The sequence below is a fragment of the Anas acuta genome, chromosome 20, assembly GCF_963932015.1.
Source record: "Anas acuta chromosome 20, bAnaAcu1.1, whole genome shotgun sequence".
In the NCBI taxonomy this organism is placed as follows: domain Eukaryota; kingdom Metazoa; phylum Chordata; class Aves; order Anseriformes; family Anatidae; genus Anas; species Anas acuta.
This window is the reverse complement of record NC_088998.1, coordinates 3,084,383-3,098,093: the sequence shown is the minus strand read 5'-3', so window position 1 is coordinate 3,098,093 and position 13,711 is coordinate 3,084,383. Positions and strand designations below refer to the sequence as shown.

Below are 13,711 nucleotides of genomic sequence, written 5' to 3'. Positions count from 1 at the left end.
GCTTACTTCCCAGTGAGGCCCAGTGCATTACAATGCTCCCAAATGAGATTGAGTGGTGGCAGAGGTAGGGAGCCCTATTCCTGTGGACCCAGGGATTTAATCTTTCAGTCTCACAACCCCTCTCCAATTGTTATTGCTCCTTGCTTCTCCCGCAGCTCTTCCCATGTCCCACCTGCCTTGCCTGTCTGCTGGTCCCTGACCCCTCGCCCCGTGTCTTTGTGCAACGTCATCTGGTCCTTATTACACTGAGGTGTAGAAATGTGTCACAAAGCAAAAGTCCCTTTCTCCACCACAAAAGTGTAGCAACTGGAGATCAAAGGGCTTGATTGTTTCCCAGAGTTTCGAGCTGAATAAATACATCGAATAAATAAAATAGTATCAAGCAAAATGTTCCAAAACAAAACATTATTTTTTTAGAAAAATGAAATCATTCAGTTCTCAAAATGCTGAAATGGTTTCTTTCAAATTTGTTAATTTATTATTTTCTTAAATTTTCCAACCTGTGTTATCAGAATGGCCATCTTTCTGATAAGGGGTTTAGCTTTCAACAAAACAGCATTGTTTAGTGATGGGGAATCTACTGAATCCTTCCCAGCTGGTTGCACCCGTTTTGGACCAGGACTCAGAAGACCTGTCCCGGTGTGGGAGCTGGCACAGACCAGCTGACTGTCCCAGGTCACATCTTTCAGGACAGAGCCACACTGGTAATCAGGGCTGCCCTGAAGGCCACTCTAAAGCCTGTACTGGCCTGATAGATCCACAATAGCCACATATGGAGCATGGCACCCAGGGCTCTCCCATGGGATGGAGTTTCCTGTTGTGTTTGGTGAACCTACTGGCATGTACCTACCAGCTATCACTTGCTGGGACTCCCCACCCTGCCTGGAGCCCACATGCCTGTGGGTGCCCCAGAAGCTCCATCCCCAGAATCCCCACCCAGGTCATCCCTACCTTTCTCTCTCCCCAAGGCCAGACCGGTGCCTCACGGGACAGTCCTTCATCCCCAGCCCCGATGGGCTTTGCTGCCCATCACTGGGGATGCTCCAAGTAAGCAAGGGCAGTTCGTGCACTTCAGGCTGGAAGATGGCACCATAACGGCCTGATATAATGTAATAACCTGAGCTCAGTGCTTGTCTTCCTATCAGACCTTATATCGCTTGTTTAGACTGCAGATTCACAAAAGCGTCTTGTAATATGTTTGTACAGCAACCAATACCGCACGTTTCCACTGCTAGCTGTTACCACGACACAAGCGGGGCTTTGTTGAGGCTAAAAAGTTTTCTTAAACAAGCACACTGATAGCTCTGTTCAGCTGCTTATTGATGGTTTTATGTCTCATTGTTAGTTTAAGCCCTTGAGGTTTTTTGTACCTCTGCTTGCCTTTTGGCACACACAAAAAATGTGTATTGCAATACAGATAGTATCGCAAAGCAACAATAATCACAGCTACAGATTAGTGGTTCGGCTGTGCTCTCTCCCCTTCGTCATAGATGTGCTTGAGTGAATGACCTATATTTGGTTTGTGGCTATCCCATACCCAGTGTGTCGCAGCCTCAGGCGCTACCCTCTGGTTCTTCATATTGACTAATAATAATAACAACAACCTCTTTGCAAGCTGTTTACCACCCACATGTACCTACCCCCAAAAAACCCAGAGGAAATAACGAAGTAGCATTCTGTTTCTATTTATAATCAGAAAAAAAAAAATGATTCCCAGTAATAAAGCAGATAGATGTTTATCTGCTACGACAGAAATGTTGAGTCGATTTTTTGAAATTCCAAACTTGAAGTTTCCTTTGCTTGTGTCAAAGCTGTTTCATCTTCTCTCACAACCTACACCACCTCCTCCTCTTTCTCATAATCTTCACCAGACTCCTTCCCTCATTCCTTGGCTTGCCTGGCTATTAGGGACTGCCCGTGGGCACGTGGAACCTTGGCCCCGATGCCGTTTCTGCAGGCTGGCTGAGTTCACAGTAGAAGCCCCAAGGATCTCGTTTTCAAAAAGCATCTGGCAAAGGCTTCAGAAGGACGTGTGATGTCCCTGCTGCATTAGTCACTTCTCCAGCCGCTGCCTCAGTTTTTCTGTCTGTAAAGTGGCAGAAATCACCTAGATCTTTCTTGTAAAAAGATAAGAGTTCTGGGGACGAAAATGCCGGAGACAGGCACACTTATATACCCGAAGGCATTAGTGCATCCTCTTCACTGCTGGGTTCAAACCTGTCTCCTTGCAGAACAAGCAGACAAGTTCAGAGAGTGCACGGCTGCCTTTCCTTGCAGAGCGCTCATTCCCTCACCTCCCACCCTTCTTCCCTTCTGCTTTTGGCCTATGAAACTAAGGCAAAGTCACCTCACCTAAAACAATTTGCTCTTTCAAGGGATGCTGCCAGACAGCAAAGCCGTATGTTGGCCTTGGGAAGTGTGCTGCTTCCCTCCCTGTGCAGCCAGGGAAGGGGACACAGGGAGTGACATGGCACTGGTCACACAGCAAGGCTGTGGTGCAGCCCGGATGTGAAACCAGATTTCCTTTCAGTCTGAGTTTTACCAATAGGCCATACCCCTCCAGAAAACATCTAAAACAAAACAAAACAAAACAAAACAGCTTGTCAAGACACATCCTGAAACTGCCTAATTACATTTACATTTGCCACAGAGGTATGGGATATTTTTGCATCTGAGTGGGTGTCTCTAACTTTCAATTATTTGCTGTGTGTTCTTTTTTTCATTCGAAGCACTATTTGAAGTTGCAGTTTCCCATCCTGCATGTTCTGAGAAAAATCCTCTGTTACAAGTTTTCCCTGCTAAATAGTTATAATGGTATGCATGAGTATATGATCAAGGGTCTAGAAAATGCCTTTACTTAGAGAAATGTAAGCAATTTGGTCTACTTATTTAATCAAACTGAGGAATGAAGAAAATTTGATGCTGGGTCCATGTGAATTTAACTGGGAAAAGGAAAGTTTGGACCACTGGAAGTGAGGGTTAATGACAGATGAGGTGAACAAACCCCAGGGCTTTCCTCTTTTCTATCTCCCTGTCTGCCTGCCTCTGTCAACTCCACAGGAGAGAAAAACAAATCCATGAAGCTGAGGTTACTTAAATACTGGCATGACTCCTTGAAAGAAATGGCAACTCCATCATGGCTTGAAGTCTTTGAAAAGAAAGCTAGACGTCTTTTAAAATGAAATCTTCTAGTCTAGTTGAGTTTCCTGGTTCAGTTGTGCTCAATAACCTAGTTCCTATGGAATTCAGCAAGAGAATTAGTACTGATGTATTCTAGATGACAGAATTGGTTCAGTAGGTGAGACACAGCCTTCAGAAATGTGTCCAGGAAAAAAAAAAATTGCTTATGTATCACAGAAAATGCATTATATCTCGTGATAAATTTTCTGTAGTAAAATATATGTCTCTCAGTGTCTTCGCCTCACTGCTATTTTCTTTTGTCTGCTGCTTGACTATCATGAGTTTGAGTCCGAAGCTATGTTAGTATGCACAGCCTCTGTTGCACCACACTTACACATGTATGAGTAGCTGTAGCTACCAAATGCTTGACGAATTTCCTGACCTGACTTAAAAATGATACAAGCTTTATTCTCTGCTGGAAGAAACCACTATTAAGCAATAAGAAAGAACACCATTGGAGTCTCAGTATTTTCCAAGTCTCTTTAAACCCAGAGATATTCTTTACTCTAGAAAGTGTAAAAGATTCAGACTTGCCTATGCTGTGCCTGCAGCATCCATAGATTTCCCACCTTGAGAAGGAGAATTATTTATTTTTCTCTTCCAGGCAAGTACTCAAGGCTGAAGCTACACTAACAAGCCCAACACAAGGACCAAAATCAAATCCAAAGCCCAGGAGCCAAGGAGGGTCAGTAAGCCAATCTATTTGCACTTAAAGCAAACTGGGGGTTCACACGGTGCAGAGAACCATCTCTTTGCAATCAGTTATCTTGCCGTTGGCTGATAGAAAAGATACACACTTTCAAATATTTTATTCTCAGAAAACAGAAGTGTAGATAGCAGTTCAAAGTGCTTTGGGGACATTAAGCTGCATGCTTATTTTTTTTCTGACTCCATGAAAATTTCATAATGAAACCCCCAAAAAACTAGGTGAAATATATGGTTTGCTCTGGAAACCATGAGCAATTTTGTGGTTTTGCTTGGGTTTGTACTGAAACCCGTCAAAACTAGGTAGTTTCTTCTCACTGAATTTTACCTAAAGATTTTGAATTCATTCATACCTGAAACTGAGAGCGAAATTCAGGGGGCATGAACCCATGTAGTCTAAAAGAAGGAAAAAGGGTTTGTATGAAACCGCAGGTCAGGTTTGCTAACTGAGCTCAGCAGCACTTTGAGTTGCTCTGCGTTGTGTTTGCTGCTGACTCATTGAACCATGGCTGGTGTTTGGTGGACTCCATGACTCTCTGGCTACTTGTGAATTGTACCTGTGTTCTGCTGCTTTCAAGGTAGCACCTTCAAAGGCATGGCTGAGACTCCTCTTGCAGAATTCCATCTGTTTTGTTCTTATCAGCTGGATACCGTTGTGTTGGCCGGCATGCCTCCATTGTATAAAAGTCTGGGGAAAAAGTATGGAGAAGTAACATTGACAGAAAACCACTTGCTGTTTGGTACAGTTGTTCATGCTGATGAGTTTTCTTGATTGTCCTTGGAACATCTCAGTGTCTAGCTCTTCTGGACAGGATGAAAAAACTGCTTTTCCATCAAAAAAAAAAACAAAACAAAACAAAACAAAACAAAAAAAAACAATGGAGTGCTGTAGACCCATTGAGGCACTGAGATATTTGCATAAAGGCATCAAAGAAAGAAAGAAAAAAAGAATTTGGTGAAAAAAAATCAAGAACAGACAAGATTAAAATTTTCAGCCTAAGCCTGCATAAATTGAGACTGACATTGCTGAGGTTCCTGGGTTACATTAATTCAAAGGAAGCTGAAGTAGAAATGCTCTGAATATCAATGGAAATGTACAGAGCTTTTGTATGCAGTGACTGAAATCAAAGACAGAAACACCAAATTTAATTCCAGGGAGGGCAGACAGAACCGGATCCATGTTGGAGATGTCCTTCTTGTGGATAAGAAATACAGCTTTGATAAAAGCTTTGGACATTTTTAGGGTCTGGTGAAAATACTGTCAGATGCATTACTTTGCCTGATATTTACCTTCTTACGCACAAAAAAGGACTGTAGCTCAAGGCTACAGTCTTTTTAATTTTGCCTTTTCATCGTCCAATGACTCATACATTTTCTCTGGCTTAAGTAAATGAACAAGTAGTTTTTCCAGAGGCAATTACACCCTGGCAGTTCCAGGGCAGCCCTGGCTGCCTTGTGACGCAGTGATGCCATGATTTCTGCATCCTCCTGATACCACTCCACCCTGGATGCACCTAGCCGAGGTAGCTCTCGATCCCTACTTCATTCCTGCTTGATAATGGCCTTTTATTATTTCATTCCCAAACGTGGTGTGTTATCTTTAATTGGGCTTCCTTCTCAGAAAGGTGGTGTTTCTCCCACATAGTGGGTGTGATTTTTCACAATAATTCTGGTAATTAGACTCTCATCTACTGCCTGCTCATTAGGCTTATGATCCTATATCACAAGATCCCCCAGTCATTTTCCCTAGAGTTAGAAATCTGACAGGTACTTAGACCGAACAACTTGTCTAGGCTGTTTCCACAATCTCTCCATGCCATTGGTTCGGAACACAAGCACTACCAAAATGATTCACCCCATATAACTCAACTATTTTTGGCTGGGGTGAAACACCAAGGAAGCACAGTCTAGCTCACGCTGACACCTGTCTTTGGGATTGACCCGGTGAGCCCAGATGCATTTTTGTCCAATGGGTTTCTGAAAATCTTGCCCCTTGTCAAAAAGCAGAGCTTGTGAGAACCAAGTTTGCCTGATGCTAAACAACTCTGAAAATTCACGGCAAAAGCAATGCTCATCTGGAGATGTAAATGAACACAACTTTAAATCAGTGTAATTGTAAATAAGTAGGGCTTGACTCTGAACATCTCCATTTAGAGGTGCTGATTGCGCCCAAGGGCTATATGGCTCCAAGGAGGGAATGTGTTGCTCTTCTTATGGTGATTTTCACCTTTATCTATGGGCCACTAGAAAGCAGCTGCTGCCTGATAGTAACCAAAAGCTGCCAGTGGCTTCTACCTGACCTCGTTGAGTAAGCCACAAATAAAAAGCGCCATATTTCATCATTTAATGATTACTGAAACAATTTTCTTGCCCCATTCTTAATATTTCTACAGTTCCACATCCTGAGGAAAACCATGGCCTGGTGGTTAGGTCACTGTCTGAGCAGGTAAAGTGTTTATTTCCTTTTTTATGACCTTTTTTTTTTTACTTTTTTTTTTTTTTGGGGGGGGGGGAGTGAAGTAGCATGTTGTCGTGGTTCCGCTCGAGTGGGCCGCCAAGCTCCACCACAGCCGCTCTCTCACTCCCCCTCCTCAAATAGGAATGGGGAGAAAATATGATGAAAAGGGCTCAAAGGTTGAGATAAGGACGAGAAGATCACACAGTAATTATTGTAACGGGCAAAACAGACTCGGCATAGGGAGACAGTAAGATTTATTGCTTATTACTAACAAGCTAGAGAAGTGAGAAACAAAGGAAAGAAACCAAAAGCACCTTCCCCCCCCCATCCACCCTCTTCCACCTCCTCCCCCTGAGTGGCGCAGGGGAACAGGGGAATGGGGGTTATGGTCAGTCTACAGCACTTCTCTGCAGCTCCTTCTCGGTCACTCTCGCCCCCTGTGCTGTGGGGTCCCACCCACGGGATGCAGTCCTTGATGAACTGATCCGGAGTGGGCTTCCCACAGGCAGCAGCTCTTCCAGAACTGCTCCAGATATGGGTCCGTACCACGGGGTCCATCCCTCAGGAGAAAACTGCTCCAACCTGGCTCCCCCACGGGCAGCAGCTCCTGCCAGGTCACCTGCTCCTGCGTGGGCTCCTCTCCACGGGCTACAGGTCCGGCCTGGAATCTGCTCCGGCAGGGGTCTTCCACAGGCGGCAGCCTCTGTCGGTGCAGGGCCACCTGCTCCACCGTGGTCTCCTCCACGGGCTGCAGCGTGGAACCCTGCTCCACCGTGGTGCTCCATGGGCTGCAGGGGGACATCCTGCTTCACCATGGTCCTCACCACAGGCCGCAGGGGACTTCTGCTGTGGCGCCTGGAGTACTTCTCCCCCTCCTTCTACACTGACCTTGATGCCGTTCCTCACTCCTCTCACTCTCCCAGCTGCTGTGTGGTGCAGCGTTTTTTTCCCTGTCTTAAATACGCTCTCACAGAGGCGCAAAACAACATCGCTTATTGGCTCGGCTCTGGTCAGCAGTGGGGCCCTTACCAAACATGGGGCAGCTTCTAGATCCTTCTCACAGAAACCACCCCTATGGCCCCCTGCTACCAAAACCTTGCCACATAAACCCACTACACATGTATGTACAGTATGTATACAGTAGCATGTACTCCACAATATGCCTACAGTGGCGTAGCAGCTTTTGCAAACTCTTTCCCTCCTCACATTATAGGGACTGGGAAAAAATAAACAACTTCCCAGGCTCCTCTTTGAGAAGGTGAGTGATGGTATTTTACTATTTTGAGGAGGATGAACTACAGAAGTCTTTCACCTTTCCAGAATTATAAATATGTTTTCACAATGCAGTTATGCTCCTGCTGTGATATATGAACTGTGCTTCAAGCTAGATGTGACTGGCTTTTCCCTGGTTCACATATTATTTCCCGATAGGGTTTAATGTCCAGATGCCACACCGAGCAAGTTATGTATATTTCCCTTTTTATAAGACACAGGGAGATTTATTAGCCATCAAATAAAGACCAGCTTTCATGTGGCCTTTATTTCTGATCTGTGTATGTTACACTGTCAGCTAAATTCAGGTGTCATGTAATTCTGCCCTTCTAGTGAAGTTTAACCAGAGATGATTTGATCCCCTGGAATGTTTCACTGTTTTTCACCTGATCTCCAAATTACTCATCGCTCCTCAATCAAATGTTTTCGATACACTCTTCTCATGCAAGGAACACAAATAATAGTTTTTGACTTAACTCAGATCAACTAGTTGTTAGTTCAGGATTCAATTTCTTACCAGTTACCAAGTTTCATATTCATGTTCATATTCATACACAGGAAAATTCCTGTTCTTGCAGACTCAACTTTCCAGAGCAATGCCCCTCCTAGGGCATTTCCTCCCCCTAGGCACTTATGTTGATGTCTTCAAAGACACCTCAGTTCCCTTTTCCATCGGCATTGTTCTCATTACCAAACCCATTGCTCACCTGCAGCCCCAGGTGTCTATGTGCCTCACCCTTCTTTATTTTGGGTGGGATGGCCATACACAGCTGCAAAAATCCGTTTGAGTCTCACAACTCAAGCAAAACAAAAATCTGCCTGTCTCACAACTCAGCCCTCACCTGATGTTTCTTTGCATGGCTCATCAACCTGTTTTTTTTTGTTTGTTTGTTTGTTTGTTTTCCTGAAAACAAATAAACAAACAAAATGACCAACAAGGTTTTTGGCCGATCTGAGAATGACTGAGTAATATTGTATGGCCTTTACCTGAGTAGCATGCCAAATTATGTGATCTAATAGCCCCTTCCTGACTTAAAAGCTAGGAATCTATTATGTATGTTGACTGTAAGATCCTTTTCTAAGATGCCCTGGTCACAGTGCTGCATCTCTCTGCCAGCCCTGGGATGTCTGGATGTGGCGGGTTGCAGTGCTGCCTTCCCTCACAGCAGAGGGTCAAAGCACGGTCTCTGCAGACCTCTTCCAAAAGTCCTTCGGTTCTGCAACTTTCAGTGCTTACAGCTATTTCTTCCTGCCATGCAAAGTGATGCATGCCTCCTTCTTCTTTTAAATGTAGAATCCAGAGTAGGCACCAGAGCCTGAGTATAGCTCTGGGTGGCTCCATTTTTGATTACACTGCTCAAATCACTCAGAAATGGCCTGGTGTTCAGGAAGTGATGAACACCATGCTGGGCATGAAGATTCTTCCAGTGTTTTTTCACTGAATAATTGGAATTTGAGGTACCTGAAAACTCCAGACATGCTTGAAAAAATCACATCCTAAAGAACTCTGCACCTCTGATTTAAGGTATGTTTTTAATCTTCCTATTTCTTACAGCTTGGTGATTCATGCATTACCTCCTTCCTGTTACTCCCAAGCCATTCATCAGAATGCAGAGGGGATTAGTGCTCCGAAAAGAACATTTCTGTTTTGATTGACTCTTGACAGCAAATGTTGCTGAAAAATACCAAAGATTTTCCAGGAGAGTAGGCAGCTCCTTTCTTTGGGAAGGATGCTACATGGGCAGAACTGGTACTGTCTGGGAAGAGAAAAACTCCTACTGAGCAAATGCACTCTCTGACAAATCTGTGGAAGTTATTGTACTTTTATAACTGTTCCATTTATACTGCTTTATTACTGCATTTTATTATCTATCTTAACACCTCTGCTTTCTACCTGTACTTCTAGAGAGATGGATGGTGCATATCACCTCCAGTATAAAAAGATGTTTTTCCCCCTATAGCCAATTTTCAGCTAATTTAATATACCTGTGTTTCTATTGCCTTACAAGGCTGAGTGATATAATTCTTTTGAACAACAAAGACAGTCGCACAGCACAAATAAACACTACGTAGCTTCCCGAGGAGATAATACTGTGCAACGGCAGTTCTAACCTTTTTTATTTTCTCTTATTTTCCTACTGTCTGATGTCTATTTTTATTCAGTAATTTTACTGGAGAAACAAAATGAGAAAAGAACATTGCTTTTCTTGGAATTCTTCCAATGTGTTGCAAGAGCAGAAGAAGGCCTGGATGAGATATGCAGCATCTCCCTCAGAAGACTCTTTTATGGTAACTGCCAACAATATCATCACAGCAGTGTTAGTGTGATACTGGAATGTCATTTACTTCCTTCTGTGACCAGCCTTGGATCAGGATCACACAAATAGGTACAGTTTTTAATAAATACCATTTTAAAAGATCTTTCTCAATCCTTGACTTGCTGACTTTCAATGGAAATTAGGCATCACTGGGATTTTGAATATCCTCTTAGTTCCTCCCCCTGGTGGAAGTTGGTGGGGGGCAGAACTGTTCTGGAGATGCCCACAATAACCTGCCCATCTAGCAGGTAACGTACTTTACCATGTCTCAGTAAATGAAAGGCAAGGTGGACCAGACCTCTGCTGATCCATGGTTATGAGTGCATGTGCTACTCCTGCAGGATCAATTACTGAAGCATTTTTCAGGAGTGAGGAGTGCTCAAGCAGAAGGACCCTGGCCCAGGCATCCATCTCCCTCAGCTCAGGCTGAGATGCAGAGTACATACATAACACCGAAGCACAATACAAGAGAATGATTCATCGGAGGAAACTTAAAATCCTGTGATTCATACCTTGAGTACTAATGATGTTTTGCAGTAACCTCAGTTTACTGATGTTGCATTTCCATTTCAAGTGATTTACAATTTAGCTGAAGTCAAAGAGCTCTTTCTTTAAGAGGTTCTCTTTGAAGGTAAGAGCCCAAAAGCATATTTGCTATCTAAAACCCTTAATTAGGAGGATGAGGTGAGGAATCATACACGATAATAAAAGATACATCATGGTACATATTCTAAGCTCTCTTAGATCGTGGAAATCTAAAGACAAAGCTCTGGCAGTAAACTATATGAGCATAAACATGAATGATGGTTTTGATGAGAAACGGACCCAGTTCCCACTGAGGATCAAAACAGAAACTGCTAAAGGCATTTGCACTCTTCACGCCTCTGGATTTTAGTGGCAGCTTGGCACATATATGTCTCTGAAGAATTGGCTTTTAATGTCTTTCAGAAAAGTTTTCAGTTCTCACAAACTTCAGTCAAAGGTGAATTTCCATTGACCACATGGATGGGTTTTCAGTTCTCAGTAAGTTTATTTGGTTCCTTTCAGTGGAGGAGTAGATAAATAAATATTAAAAAGGGGGCTGGGATATTTCATATTTTTCTTCTAAAGACACTCACTTGAAAACTCTACCAAGAAATCATTAGAACTGCTGATGTTGTGGTTCACTTGTTTTCTCCCTCTTTGTCCTTTTAAGCAAAGCTCTTTGCTGCAGAGGATGCAGCAGGCGCCTCATATTGAAGAGTCAATGCAAATACAGGGTAAGCACCTGCTATTTAGCCTCTCAACTGGAGCTTGTGAGAATGGATACAACATTGCTCAGAAGGCATGAAAACAGTGAACTGGGCTCTGGAAATCAGGCATAATCAGGCAGCTGGCATGATAGGTTTTGTAGAGTGAGGTTGTTGGACATAAAGGGTAACAGAGCATTGCATTAAAGTTATGTCTTAAAGTGCATCATCACCCTCAAGCCAGGGTATACAGCCACTGTACCCCAAGAGCAGCTATTTCACAGGGAGGTGAGGTGGTTTATCTACTGCCTAAGACAAAGCTACAGGAGCAGAAGCATCCAGTCAACCTGTCATGTTATCCTGCTGCAAAACTACTGGCTGCCTTAGCTGTACATCTGGCTCAGCTGAGCAGTATTTCCCTTCGACAATTCAAGGCATTTCACCCTCCTCGGTGAAAGAAGGGGAATCATCCATTGATCCTGCTGTTACCTGGGGCATTCTTAGGTGTTTGCTGTCTTGGAAATCTGTACTGCATGATATCATTGCACAAGCAGATGCTCTGTGCCTGCCATATATTTTATATGTGACCTTCTGCGCAGACTTCAGCATTGCTGGCTCACTAAACGCTGCAGCATTCAAGTGCCATGCTAGTGGATTGACTGAATTTAGTCTAGAAAGTAACAAGCCAAATTTAATCTGGTTTGCACCTGCTTGCACAGGGGCTGAACTTTTCCCATTTTCCTCTAATGGCCTTCATTGATCTCATTTTATCATTATCACCACTGCAGTATCTGGTTGTCTACTTATACGTAAGGCTAGCACAAGTATTTGACATTTGCAGGTAGAGCTGACCATGCACATCTCTGTACAGCCACAAACACCTACAAGCACACAGAGGACGGTGCTCTCCTCATGACACTGAGGATGCTGGGACATTCTTAAAACTACAACACCATTACTCTCTTGCAAGTCATCTTCCTTGCTGAGGTATGTATCTGCTCCACCATGAGCAAGAGATGCTTAATATCTTTTAAAGTATAATAGATGCCGTCAGTCACTGCAAGATCTTTGCAGTTTGGATCTTCCTGCATTTCACAATTGTCACATTGCTATGGAGCAATGATGCTCTTTGGAAACACCTCCACGCTCTGCTTTCCCAAGGATAGGTTTGAAGCTCTGCAGGACTGGCTGCTGGAAGGAATCAAAAGAGCCTTCAGGAATGTGCAGTTCTTTTCCTTGCAAATCAAGACTAATTTCCAGTGCATAGCAGGGTGATTGAGAACCACTGCTTCCAGGTGCTGTCCAAAATGTTTGCTGCCATGAGGCAGGACTGAGAGGGTGAAGATCCACCTCATCCCACCTCCCAGGCTTGAGTGACAGACTTCCTGAGGAAGCCCTGACCAAGCATCTTACTCTATCATCTCATCTTTCAGGAGAGGAGGTTTCTTCCCTTTGTCTCCTGATTAAAATAGACTGCCTGTTTCCACAGTGATAAGCGATGCTCTGAAAAACCCTGTTTGGAAATCTATACAAGCTTTTGTACTGCTGTGCTCTGATGATATTTTTTAAAGCTAAGTATTAATAACAGTAAGGTGCCAGGACGCCTTAATGTCAGGGGCATAAAGCAGAACTGGATTAAAATAGAAAGGTACCATGTCTGGTTTGGGAGTCCCATAAGCCAAAATCAGAGGAACCTGGATAATTACACTCAATAAATAACTTTACCTGCTTTTTCTGTTCTGATATCTTTCCCGAGGCATCTCCTGTTGTGCTCTACAGAAGGTAAGCTGTTGAGATAGATGGACCATTGGTAAGATCCTGTTTGTTCATTCTGATGACCGTACATCAGTGAACTGGGAATAGCTAAGATAAATAATAATCCTAGTCATCCTGATTTGTTACACAAGTTATTTGGTTTCCATAGTTATGAATCAAAAGAGGACATGCATCTAACTGTGAAAATTTTCAGAACACCAAAATGTCTTTCGAGTTGGGCTAGCCAGAAAGCAGTCATCTCACACAAAAAATGCAGGGTTGGGTATTACTGATGATTCCACGCTGGAAAGGAGTGGGGATGCTTCCAGTTAGAGAAGTCTCGATTGGGTTTGGTGAGAAACCTCATGGCTGGGTGCTAGACCAAGCCTGGAACAGAGATACTTGTGGGCAAGGGATAAACCAGGATAAATTCAGCAGCTGCTGTCAAGGCATGGAGGCAAATACAGACATGCTCTGCGGGCACATCCTGACATCATGCTTTCAGTTACTTTGGTGTGACCACTTTCTGTCTATGCCTTTGCCTAGAATTTGTGTCCTGCATCAGAGACATCTTCCTGACAATTTCTGAGAAATGTTCAAGCATAATCTCACCCAGCATCTGCAGACTTCAGAGGCAGGAGCAGCAGCCACCAGACACAAAGCCCAGGTCAATGCAGAGCGCCGGCGATCACAGCGCTGGGACGCTGCGGAGAATCACAAGAAATTACTCTGTGCAACAGGAAGGCAGCGCTCTGGGGTGAGGTACTGTACCGAGCTGTAGCTGCACTGAGTAT

At 43.7% G+C, this 13,711-nt stretch overlaps 1 long non-coding RNA gene across 3 annotated transcripts in view; it reads right to left on the bottom strand.

Moving 5' to 3' along the window:
* Positions 1–6,339: 6,339 nt before the first annotated feature.
* Positions 6,340–13,711, bottom strand: part of LOC137842657 (uncharacterized) — an 80,755-nt gene continuing 73,383 nt past the window's right edge. Inside the window, exons 4-6 of one of the 3 annotated variants that reach the window (XR_011089141.1) lie at positions 13,530–13,621; positions 12,888–12,949; positions 6,340–10,973 (exon numbers count right to left, since the gene is read on the bottom strand). This is a non-coding gene — a long non-coding RNA (uncharacterized lncRNA). Of the gene's footprint in view, positions 12,950–13,529; positions 13,622–13,711 lie in introns of all 3 variants that reach the window. The other 2 variants (XR_011089140.1, XR_011089138.1) reach the window with 2 other exon arrangements.